Below are 11,074 nucleotides of genomic sequence, written 5' to 3'. Positions count from 1 at the left end.
GTACCATAATGAAACATGTATCACATATTTTGTACTACAATATTTAATGATTGTACGAACAACTACACAGTGAAACTATCGGTATCTTCTGTGTTACTATGTTACTATGGTATTTCATGATAAATGAGTTATTTGAACCAACAAGTCTGCAAGTGCTAGGTTTCTTTAAAGATATGAATGCACAATGCAATGTTTTGAACATTGGACAGCCTGTGTTACAAGTGATGACCGTTTTGAGTTTTGTGTCTAGAGTTTTTAAAAATGACATCAAGGTTCTGAAATTAGTGACAAAGTGATTGTAAAAAACTGTATATTCATCCTATTTAATGTGCTCTTTTAAAATGTACTTTTCTTTTTTATGTTGCCATTTCTGTTCTACCAATGTTTCAGTTGTTAGCCAAAGATTGACAGAGTACATCTCATACACACAGGCCAGACAGCAAAGATTTCTTTTTGAAATTCAATTACAAATGCTGCATGAACTCATCAATACGATTAGAGCTCCTGAAAGCAATATAACTAACTCACTCTACAGCATCTCATTAGCAGTGAAAAGAAACCAAGAAAGTTGGGACAGTCGACTGTTTACCACTATGTAACATCACCTTTTCTTTTAATAACACTTATTAAGCACTTGGGCACTGAAGACACCACTTGGTTAAGTTTAGCAAGTGGGATTTCCCCCCATTCATCCATTATGCATTTCCTCAGCTGCGCAACTGCACAGGGCCTTCGTTGTCTTAATTTGCACTTCATAGTGCGCCACACATTCTCAATTCGGAGACAGGTCAGGACTGCAGGCAGGCCATGCTAGCACCCGCACTCTCTGCCTACGCAACCATGCGCTTGTAATCTGGGCAGAATGTGGTTTGGCGTTATCCTGCTGAAAAATGCAGGGACGTCCCTGAAAAAGATGATGTCTCGATGGCAGCATATGTTGCTCCAAAATGTGTACATCTCTTTCTGCAAAAATGGTGTCCTCACAGATGTGCGAGTTACATGACAGACACTCATACACACTGTCACACCCATACACACACAAACACACACTTTTACAGACAGACACACGCACACACACACACACACACACACACACTTTCACAGACAGACAGACAGACACACACACTTTCACACACAATCACTTTCACAGACAGACACACACACACAAACTTACATACATACATACATACATACATACATACAGTGAGGGAAAAAAGTATTTGATCCCCTGCTGATTTTGTACGTTTGCCCACTGACAAAGAAATGATCAGTCTATAATTTCAATGGTAGGTGTATTTTAGCAGTGAGAGACAGAATAACAACAAGAAAATCCAGAAAAACGCATTTCAAAAAAGTTATAAATTGATTTGCATGTTAATGAGGGAAATAAGTATTTGATCCCCTATCAATCAGCAAGATTTCTGGCTCCCAGGTGTCTTTCATACAGGTAACGAGCTGAGATTAGGAGCACTCTCTTAAAGGGAGTGCTCCTAATCTCAGCTCGTTACCTGTATAAAAGACACTTGTCCACAGAAGCAATCAATCAATCAGATTCCAAACTCTCCACCATGGCCAAAGAGCTGTCCAAGGATGTCAGGGACAAGATTGTAGACCTACACAAGGCTGGAATGGGCTACAAGACCATCACCAAGCAGCTTGGTGAGAAGGTGACAACAGTTGGTGCGATTATTCGCAAATGGAAGAAACACAAAATAACTGTCAGTCTCCCTCAGTCTGGGGCTCCATGCAAGATCTCACCTCGTGGAGTTTCAATGATCATGAGAACGGTGAGGAATCAGCCCAGAACTACATGGGAGGATCTTGTTAATGATCTCAAGGTAGCTGGGACCATAGTCACCAAGAAAACAATTGGTAACACACTATGCCGTGAAGGACTGAAATCCTGCAGCGCCCGCAAGGTCCCCCTGCTCAAGAAAGCACATGTACAGACCCGTCTGAAGTTTGCCAATGAACATCTGAATGATTCAGAGGAGAACTGGGTGAAAGTGGTCTCAGATGAGACCAAAATCAAGCTCTTTGCCATCAACTCAACTCGCCGTGTTTGGAGGAGGAGGAATGACCTCAAGAACACCATTCCCACCATCAAACATGGAGGTGGAAACATTATGCTTTGGGGCTGTTTTTCTGCTAAGGGGACAGGACAACTGCACCGCATCAAAGGGACGATGGACGGGGCCATGTACCGTCAAATCATGGGTGAGAACCTCCTTCCCTAAGCCAGGGCATTGAAAATGGGTCAAATACTTATTTCCCTCATTAACATGCAAATCAATTTATAACTTTTTTGAAATGCATTTTTCTGGATTTTCTTGTTGTTATTCTGTCTCTCACTGCTAAAATACACCTACCATTAAAATTATAGACTGATCATTTCTTTGTCAGTGGGCAAACGTACAAAATCAGCAGGGGATCAATTACTTTTTTCCCCCACTGTACATACATATATATGGAAAAGAAACATTACAAGTATAAATCACAATAAGATGTAATAAAGTACAGATAAACAAAGTGTAATAAAATGTGATCTGTTTGAAAATGCAGGGACGTCACTGGAAAAGATGATGTCTGGATGGCAGCATATGTTGCTCCAAAATGTGTACATCTCTTCTGCAAAAATGGTGCCCTCACAGATGTGCGAGTTACATGACAGACAGACAGACAGACAGACACTCACACACACTGTCACACCCACACACACTAACTTTCACACAGAGACAGACACACACACACACACACACACACACACACACACATACATACATACATATGGAAAAGAAACAATACTTTTATAAATCACAATAAGATGTAATAAAGTACAGAAAAACTAAATGTAAGAAAATGTGATCTTTAATACACACAAATATGTATGGCTGGTCGGATGCGTCTTGGACTCGGGTTCCTCTTCATTACGTATAACGCTTTTGCCTTTTGCTAAAGCTTTCCGTGGAGGGGATCGTGGGTGAGTTTGTACCATTCTTGGGGGGCTCTGCCTTGTTGGGGCGGAGCTGTGATCCAGGTGAACAGCAGATCGGGCATAGGTGGGCATGTGGGCAGAGGAGTAGGAAGGCCGGTCAAGCAAATAAGCTTGCTAAGGTACGCAGCAGCAGCAAGCAGCCCCCCCATCCAGCCAGCCAGCCAGTCTGGCTGGCAGTGACTGAGTGGTTGACAGACGGCAAGCAACGGAATGTACGTGCTCTGTGATGTCATAGCAGTCAGCTGAGAGAGGCTCGTGATGTCATCGCTGAGCTGGCTGGCTGGCTGGCTCTGTGTGTGTGTGTGTCTGTGTCTGTCTGTTTTTCTGTTTGTCAGTCTGTCTGTCTGTCTCTCTCTCTCTCTCTCTCTCTCTCTCTCTCTCTCCCTCTCAATTCAATTCATTTGTATTGTCAAAGCAATTGGACATACATACATACATACATACATATATGTAGCGTAAGGTACACTTATACATTTCAATTAAAGAAGTGAATTCATAGTATCACCTTATCACGAATCCTGGAGTCTTGTAGAACTCAATTTCTGTAATAATTGGACGCAGACACCAATTCCAAAGATATAAATTGTCAAATTTATTTAAAAACAAAGACTTAATGTAGCACTACACTAATTATACAAAAGGGAAAAACTAATTAAAATTCAACTCTAGAACAACAAATCAAAGACAAATCACTTCCGTGACCAAATCAAAGACCATGGGATCCCATAGGATAACACACAAATCGTTAAACAAAAAAGGTTATAAACACATTGACTACAATACCGGTTAGTAATTCTAGGAATCACTAAGAAACAGTTGAAAGTGCTAAATTGCAGTTTCAGAAGATGAAAAAAAACTGTAACTGATGGGATATGTAGTACTTTATACTCGAGTGGTCTATGCGATTACACCCTGTTGGTGTTATTAAGAACGCCAAGTACCAGAATGCAGAGCGGGACTGTTTTTTGTGCCGTGACTTGTCGGGGGAAAAAGGCGCAGAAAAAACGGACGAGAAGGTGAAGGTAGTATGGCGGTGATGCACGCGTTGGTGAAGTGGGAAAGCGGGGTCGACAAAGACTCTTACAGCGTGATTCCCACTGCTTGCTTTCGCAATTTTGATTTATTCAGCATTGCTGATGATGACGAAGAGACGACTCGAAACTTCAGAGCAGAGTGGAGAGACACGAACAAACCTCCAAAAGGTGGATGGCCTGTCCATGAAGCGCAGATCATTATGACTGGTAACAATGTTTATTTAAAAAAAAAACATTAAAGTCTTTACATGCTATTTGATATATACAATCACAGTATATTTGAAATGAATGTTTAAGTTATTAATGTGTTGTACTTCTAACATACTCTTATAACATGGTAGGTGGTGGTGAGGGCGCTAAAAACTCATCATACTTGACTGGCATTTGTAAGAACGATTTATTGTGTGTTGTGCTTTACAATAAAATCCCCCAAATCACAAAATAAATTAAACCAGATATAATTTAACTTCAGTTTTGATTCAGTGTTGGCTGTTCATCTTAATTTGTATGGTCAAAGCACAGTATTTTTATGACAAATAAATATAATCCCCAAATATCTGTGGACATAATGCAGGGTTTTATTTATTTTATTTTTATTTTAGGAAAAGAAGGCGAACTAAGAAGAAAACTTAATGACCTAACAAAAATGCCCTGTCCTAAAATGAAGAGAGTACCTAAACCAAACAAAAAACTTCAAATTTCAGATGATAGTGACCTTGATGAACCACAGTTACCGGTGAGATAATTACTGCAAATATTAAATAAATGTATTGCAGGATTGTTTTTTTTTAATCATATTCATATATATATATATTTTCATTTTAAACTCTTTTCCTCTCTGAATACAGCACAAAATAAGAAAGAAAACCGATGGAGCTTCAAGAATTAGATCCCGTCATATTCTACAGACATTTAAAGAGTCCAGTGAAGTTGAGCTACAGCAAAAAGTTAAGCAGCTCGAAAAGGAAAACACAAGACTTAAAAATGAAAACCAATGTCTTCGAAACCGTATGGTTGATGGTAAGTTTTTTTATTTATAGCAAATAATTCCTTACCTTGATAAATGTTATTCTTCAGTAATTTAGATTCCAGAGTAATGTATTATAGTTGATCATACTGAAGTAATCTAGAACCACAATACAGACTCTTAATGTGCACTGTCTAATAGTTTAATAATACTGATTATTAAATAAAGTTTTTCAACATAACTTCATAATCCTACATTAATGACTATATGCATTACATTAGATCTGGTAATTGTTGTATTTTATCTTTTTTATTTTTTTCGTAGCTAATGTTAATGACCCACAAAAAGGTCAGTTTCCCAATAACATAGAGCAAGTCTCTCAAGTATAATTGCAGGCATTGATGGTTTTGTTTTCACTTTGTATTAAATATATTACTAGAAATGATTATCATTTAATACTAAGGTTTTTTTCTCCAGAGATTCCAGACCTTTTGGACAATCTGAAAAAAATTGTAACAAAAGCCACATTTATCAGCAATGAAGACAAAAGTGTGTCACCATCAAGTGGTTCTGACAGCCCCACAGCAAATTGTTCTGAATCTGACAAAGAATCACCAAAACAGGTATAACACTCTTGGTCTACAATATTACAAAGACAAGGTAAAAATATATATATTGAAAACAAATATTGGTTGTAAACAATCTAATGATGCTACATTATCAGTTATATTCATAGTTATAGTTGATAATAAGAATGTAATTGAATTATGGGTGTCACAGATTCACTTCCAACATTATTAAAGAGCAATCTTCGTGGTGGTGGCAGCAAGAGAGATCCAACTTCGGAGAAAAAGACACCTCTGGATCGCTTAAAGGTGGAAGCCACATATGGTATGTAAATGCTGTTGTACAAAATTTCTAACTCTCCTTTTTAACTGTATAGAACACAAAGGGTTAGCATTTGAAATGTTCCTTTGGCCTTTGTTTTAGTTTCAGAGACTAAAGTTAATTTATTAATAAATAATAATACCTTACATGTAGCAGCTGGAAAGATCCCAAAGTGCTCTACAGACTCACTTCACCCACCACCCTCTGGGGTGCAGCCATTTTGTACCAGCAGATTACTACACAGCAGTAAAGGTGGAGTCATAACAAATTTGTTAGACCTGATTGAGGGAAGCCTGACTTAGAATTCAGCCACGTCACTCTTTCAACAACACCTTGTAAATCACCTTGGATTAATGCTTCAGACATATTAATACATAATAATAATGAATAGTGCCATGGGATCCTTGACAATATAAACTTTCATGTCTCATTTAAATTTGACTTTTGAGCAAATACTTCACATTTCAGTCCAGTTGTGCCACATCAATGTAATGCTTAAGCAAGGTATTAATGGAGAAAAGACTGCCTTTGCATAGCTGCTTCGCCAAGTACAGATTTTACTATGAACTAGTGTAAGACAAGTTTAAGAGCATACACCAAAACATTTAAATACACCCACACACAAAAATGTTGATTTACTGTGGCAATATGTAACTAATGAACCCTTCTCAAAGATATGTGGTATGTTTATTAAAAGATTTTTATATATCTATGTGCAAGTCATTAAATCTATGTGATACATGTTTTTTAGGGGCTACCTTGAAAAAATTGCCCAGTACCCCAAAGAGTGTAATTGGTGGTGCAATTAACAGCAAGATAAATGAACTACGACACAGAATGAAACCAGAGTGAAGATTTGAAGAACCAGATCTGTATTTTTTGTTTTGTTTTCAACAGGGTTGGGGTCAATTCCAATTCAATTTTTAATTCCCTTTTCAATTCAATTCCAAAAAGTAATTGCAATTTTGAATTGATTTGTAGGAGGAATTGGAATTGAAAAACAGGAATTGACCCCAACCATGGTTTTCAGTGAGTGTTGTACAAATTGATAGGTCAGGGTTTCTGTAAAAACTTAATAGAGGCCAGCAGGCGTGCACGATCTGGGAAAAACTGCTCCACTACAACAGACCTCTTTCCCTTCGTTTTCTCTAAAAACCTCCTGATATCCTTCACTGCAGCTCTGACTCACCGAGGACGAGGAGGCGAGAGAGGAATCCGTGAAGCCGCCCTCACTGTCACTCCGAGCCCGAGGCGTCCCCGGTGGCTGCCACGATGCTCCAGCGTGTAGCCGGACCTTTCCCCACCAAGCTGCTCGCTACCCCAGCTTCACTACTGTGCCACCACTTCTTTTACTGCCACTATTTACCAACACCGTCCGTGCTCCCTCCCAGCACCTTCTTAGTGCGTTTTTTCCACCCGGCGCCTCGGCTTGTACCGCCGAGCCTGGCCCTGCCTCCTCCTCGGCTACACCCTGTGTGTCTGTCCGCCCGTCTGCTGGCTGCTGAGGTTGTTCCTCGTCACTAACCAGCGCCCCGTGCACCGCCTCAACACCATCTCCCCCCGGCGTCTCGGTCGTCACTATCCCCCGCTGCCTCGACCCCGTCCCCCAGCTGTGCGTCATCGCCTCCGGGCAGCTCTTCCCCCGTCACGGCATCAGTGGTACCATCGGTCCGACCGGCGACTGTCTCCTCCGCCGGGGCTCGATCTCTGTCTGCCCGCTGCATCTGTGGCTGCGGGCCGGTGTCTCTATTCCTCCCCGCGTCGCCCCGCTCCTCCTCCCGCTCCCTGTCCTGCTCGGGACAGTTCCTCACGACATGCCCCTCGCTCCCACACCTGAAACACTTCATGGACTCCGAAGTAGCGAACACGACGTAGTCGGTATTGTCGATCTTAAATTTAAAAATGACATTAAGATCCTCATTGATGTTATTGAGGATCATATACAGCTGCCTTCGGAAGGACATGACGTGTTTCAGTTGCGGGGCTTTGCAGCCCAGCGGGACCCTCTTAATGCCGGACATCAGCTGCCCGAGCCGGTGCGGATGAACGGAGGGACGTTAGACAGCGTTACCTTCCGGGCAGGAGCAGCGAGCGGCAACACCGGGGTGAAAGTGTCGTCTAACACTGTGCCATTAGCCACTAGCTGATTGAGCAGATCAGTGGTTTTTAAGAAGATAACAATGGCAGCAGACTTGATATTTTCACACCCTGCTACCTCCCCAACCGCTAACACACACTGCTCTAGGGGGCAGAACTGCACCGGAGCGATCTTGACTCCATGGCGTCGGGTCAGTTTTTCAAAAGACGCATTCAGGGGGTCCGACCCCCCGACCCGGGAAGAACTACCGGTACTCCCCCCTCCCCTCCCCTGTTCCCCCACAATAAGAAAAGCACTGAAAACAGAAGACAAAATAAACAAACTGAAAAAAGTAAAGCAACAAAAAAACGCAGCCAAAGGACAGAGCTCTCAGCAGCACTCCCGCTCACTGCAGACCCCTCCCACACACTCCCAGCTGAGAGAGAGAGAGAGAGAGAGAGAGAGAGAGTGTCTGTCTGTCTCTCTCTCTCTGTAGATGCATCATAGGGAACATATGTAACAATCTCTCTTTTTGTTTACCAAAAATGAGAATGAACGTATTTCAAGTGGGTGTTGCCTTGGTTGGAAACGTTTTAAGATTATTTATGAAGTGTAAAGTGGATTTGTCTCAGTTCTCCGTAGTTTTCAATGTATGTGCCATTCAGTAGCGTTCATGTTACAGATGTGCCCTATGCAGTGGTAGGGTCAATAAAATGTCAGTAAAACTTTATTTTAGCAATTATGGAGGGGAAGAACTGCAGATAGCGGGTCCCCACTAATTATCTAACTTACCACCAACATTTAAAATTAGGTCTTGTGAAGCTGCCAAATAATGCTGTATAATCGTATGTGTCTTCATACACCGGCTGCTATAGTCTGATAGCTTTGATTATATATATATATATATATATATATATATATATATATATATTTTTTTTTTTTTTTTTTTTTTTTTTTCTCGTGAACCACAAATGCTATTTGCTTGATTTTTACAGAGTATGTTATAAATACCATTCTTATGAAGCCTGACAAATTGTATGCTGTAATTATGAATATTTTCAAATCATTTGTTTGTTTTTCCTAACATGTTACAAATGTTCCCTATGTGAAAGATGCATTATATCTTAATAACGTCTAAACAATTAAAGATATACAGATTATTATTTTTGGTAAAGTTATAATACATTGCTATTAACTATGTGTGTCAGTAAAAGTTTAAATTTCCTAAAGGATTTTTATTGATCTTGCAAAATAAGTGTTTAGGGAACATTTGTAACATAGAGGTGGGTTAGCCACCGGCTAAGGGCAGCGGCTCCGGCTCCAGCACCGGCACCATGTCACTGGAAAAGCGCTAAGTGAGCTCACAGTGAGCTCAGTGTAATGTCTGCTCTGGTGAGCTCACAGTGTGACCTAGTCGTGAGTTCACGTCTTCACTGGGTAGTCCTTGACAACTTAATTGACTCAAATCTTGGGCTTAATTGGTCAAAATGACCATTGGTTGAAGGTACTCAGGGACTGATGTGTAGAGAGACTTATTAAACCTGCAGGATTGTGGTTTTCCCAGATCAGAATTAACCAGATCACCACAAAGGAACATGGTAGGTGCTATTGCAACACAGATTACACAAATACATTGAAATCCAAGTTTGCAGTGGTCCTTGGGCCATTGGGTGGTGATCCAGATCACTTCAGCAGGAATTTTGCAGTGGTCTGGACTACAACTCTCTCTCTCTCTCTCTCTCTCTCTCTCTCTCTCTCAATTCAGTGCATTTGAATTGTCAAAGCAATTGGACATGCATACATACATACATACATATACACTCACCTAAAGGATTATTAGGAACACCTGTTCAATTTCTCATTAATGCAATTATCTAACCAACCAATCACATGGCAGTTGCTTCAATGCATTTAGGGGTGTGGTCCTGGTCAAGACAATCTCCTGAACTCCAAACTGAATGTCTGAATGGGAATGAAAGGTGATTTAAGCAATTTTGAGCGTGGCATGGATGTTGGTGCCAGACGGGCCGCTCTGAGTATTTCACAATCTGCTCAGTTACTGGGATTTTCACGCACAACCATTTCTAGGGTTTACAAAGAATGGTGTGAAAAGGGAAAAACATCCAGTATGCAGCAGTCCTGTGGGCGAAAATGCCTTGTTGATGCTAGAGCTCAGAGGAGAATGGGCCGACTCGATTCAAGCTGATAGAAGAGCAACTTTGACTGAAATAACCACTCGCTACAACCGAGGTATGCAGCAAAGCATTTGTGATGCCACAACACGTACAACCTTGAGGCGGATGGGCTACAACAGCAGAAGACCCCACTGGGTACCACTCATCTCCACTACAAATAGGAAAAAGAGGCTACAATTTGCACAAGCTCACCAAAATTGGACAGTTGAAGACTGGAAAAATGTTGCCTGGTCTGATGAGTCTCGATTTCAGAGTCAGAATTTGGCGTAAACAGAATGAGAACATGGATCCATCATGCCTTGTTACCACTGTGCAGGCTGGTGGTGGTGGTGTAATGGTGTGGGGGATGTTTTCTTGGCACACTTTAGGCCCCTTAGTGCCAATTGGGCATCGTTTAAATGCCACGGCCCGTTGTTTCTGACCATGTCCATCCCTTTATGACCACCATGTACCCATCCTCTGATGGCTACTTCCAGCAGGATAATGCACCATGTCACAAAGGTCGAATCATTTCAAATTGGTTTCTTGAACATGACAATGAGTTCACTGTACTAAACTGGCCCCCACAGTCACCAGATCTCAACCCAATAGAGCATCTTTGGGATGTGGTGTGTAACGTTATGTTGGGTGTATTTGGATAAGAGTATTTGGGCTCTGAGCTGAAGCACGGATCTAAAGAAGACCTCTCCCCCCCAAAGTTATCAGATTTCCTTAGCTCATCAGCTTGGAACTGGTTTGCATCAAAGTGACAGTTTTGGGGAGGATGGCACCGAGAAGAGGCCAAATAGTTTGTTATTCTTCTATGAGATGTCTGGAGAAAGGGGCCTGTGGGTGATAAAAACTCTTTGAAGTGGATGAGAGCCGAAATCCCGACATAGAGCTACGAACCCAGGCCAACCGGCATTTCCAAAAGATGGC

General features: G+C 41.3%; 1 non-coding gene across 1 annotated transcript; it reads left to right on the top strand.

Annotated features, from left to right (window-relative positions):
- The first annotated feature begins 2,908 nt into the window (after nt 1–2,908).
- LOC136744446 (U5 spliceosomal RNA) lies at nt 2,909–3,023 on the top strand. The gene has a single exon (XR_010815977.1). It is a non-coding gene; the product is annotated as a U5 spliceosomal RNA (small nuclear RNA).
- Nucleotides 3,024–11,074: the final 8,051 nt, after the last annotated feature.

This window comes from Amia ocellicauda, unplaced genomic scaffold, assembly GCF_036373705.1.
Source record: "Amia ocellicauda isolate fAmiCal2 unplaced genomic scaffold, fAmiCal2.hap1 HAP1_SCAFFOLD_83, whole genome shotgun sequence".
Classification (NCBI taxonomy): domain Eukaryota; kingdom Metazoa; phylum Chordata; class Actinopteri; order Amiiformes; family Amiidae; genus Amia; species Amia ocellicauda.
This window is presented reverse-complemented; position numbering and strand designations above follow the sequence as displayed.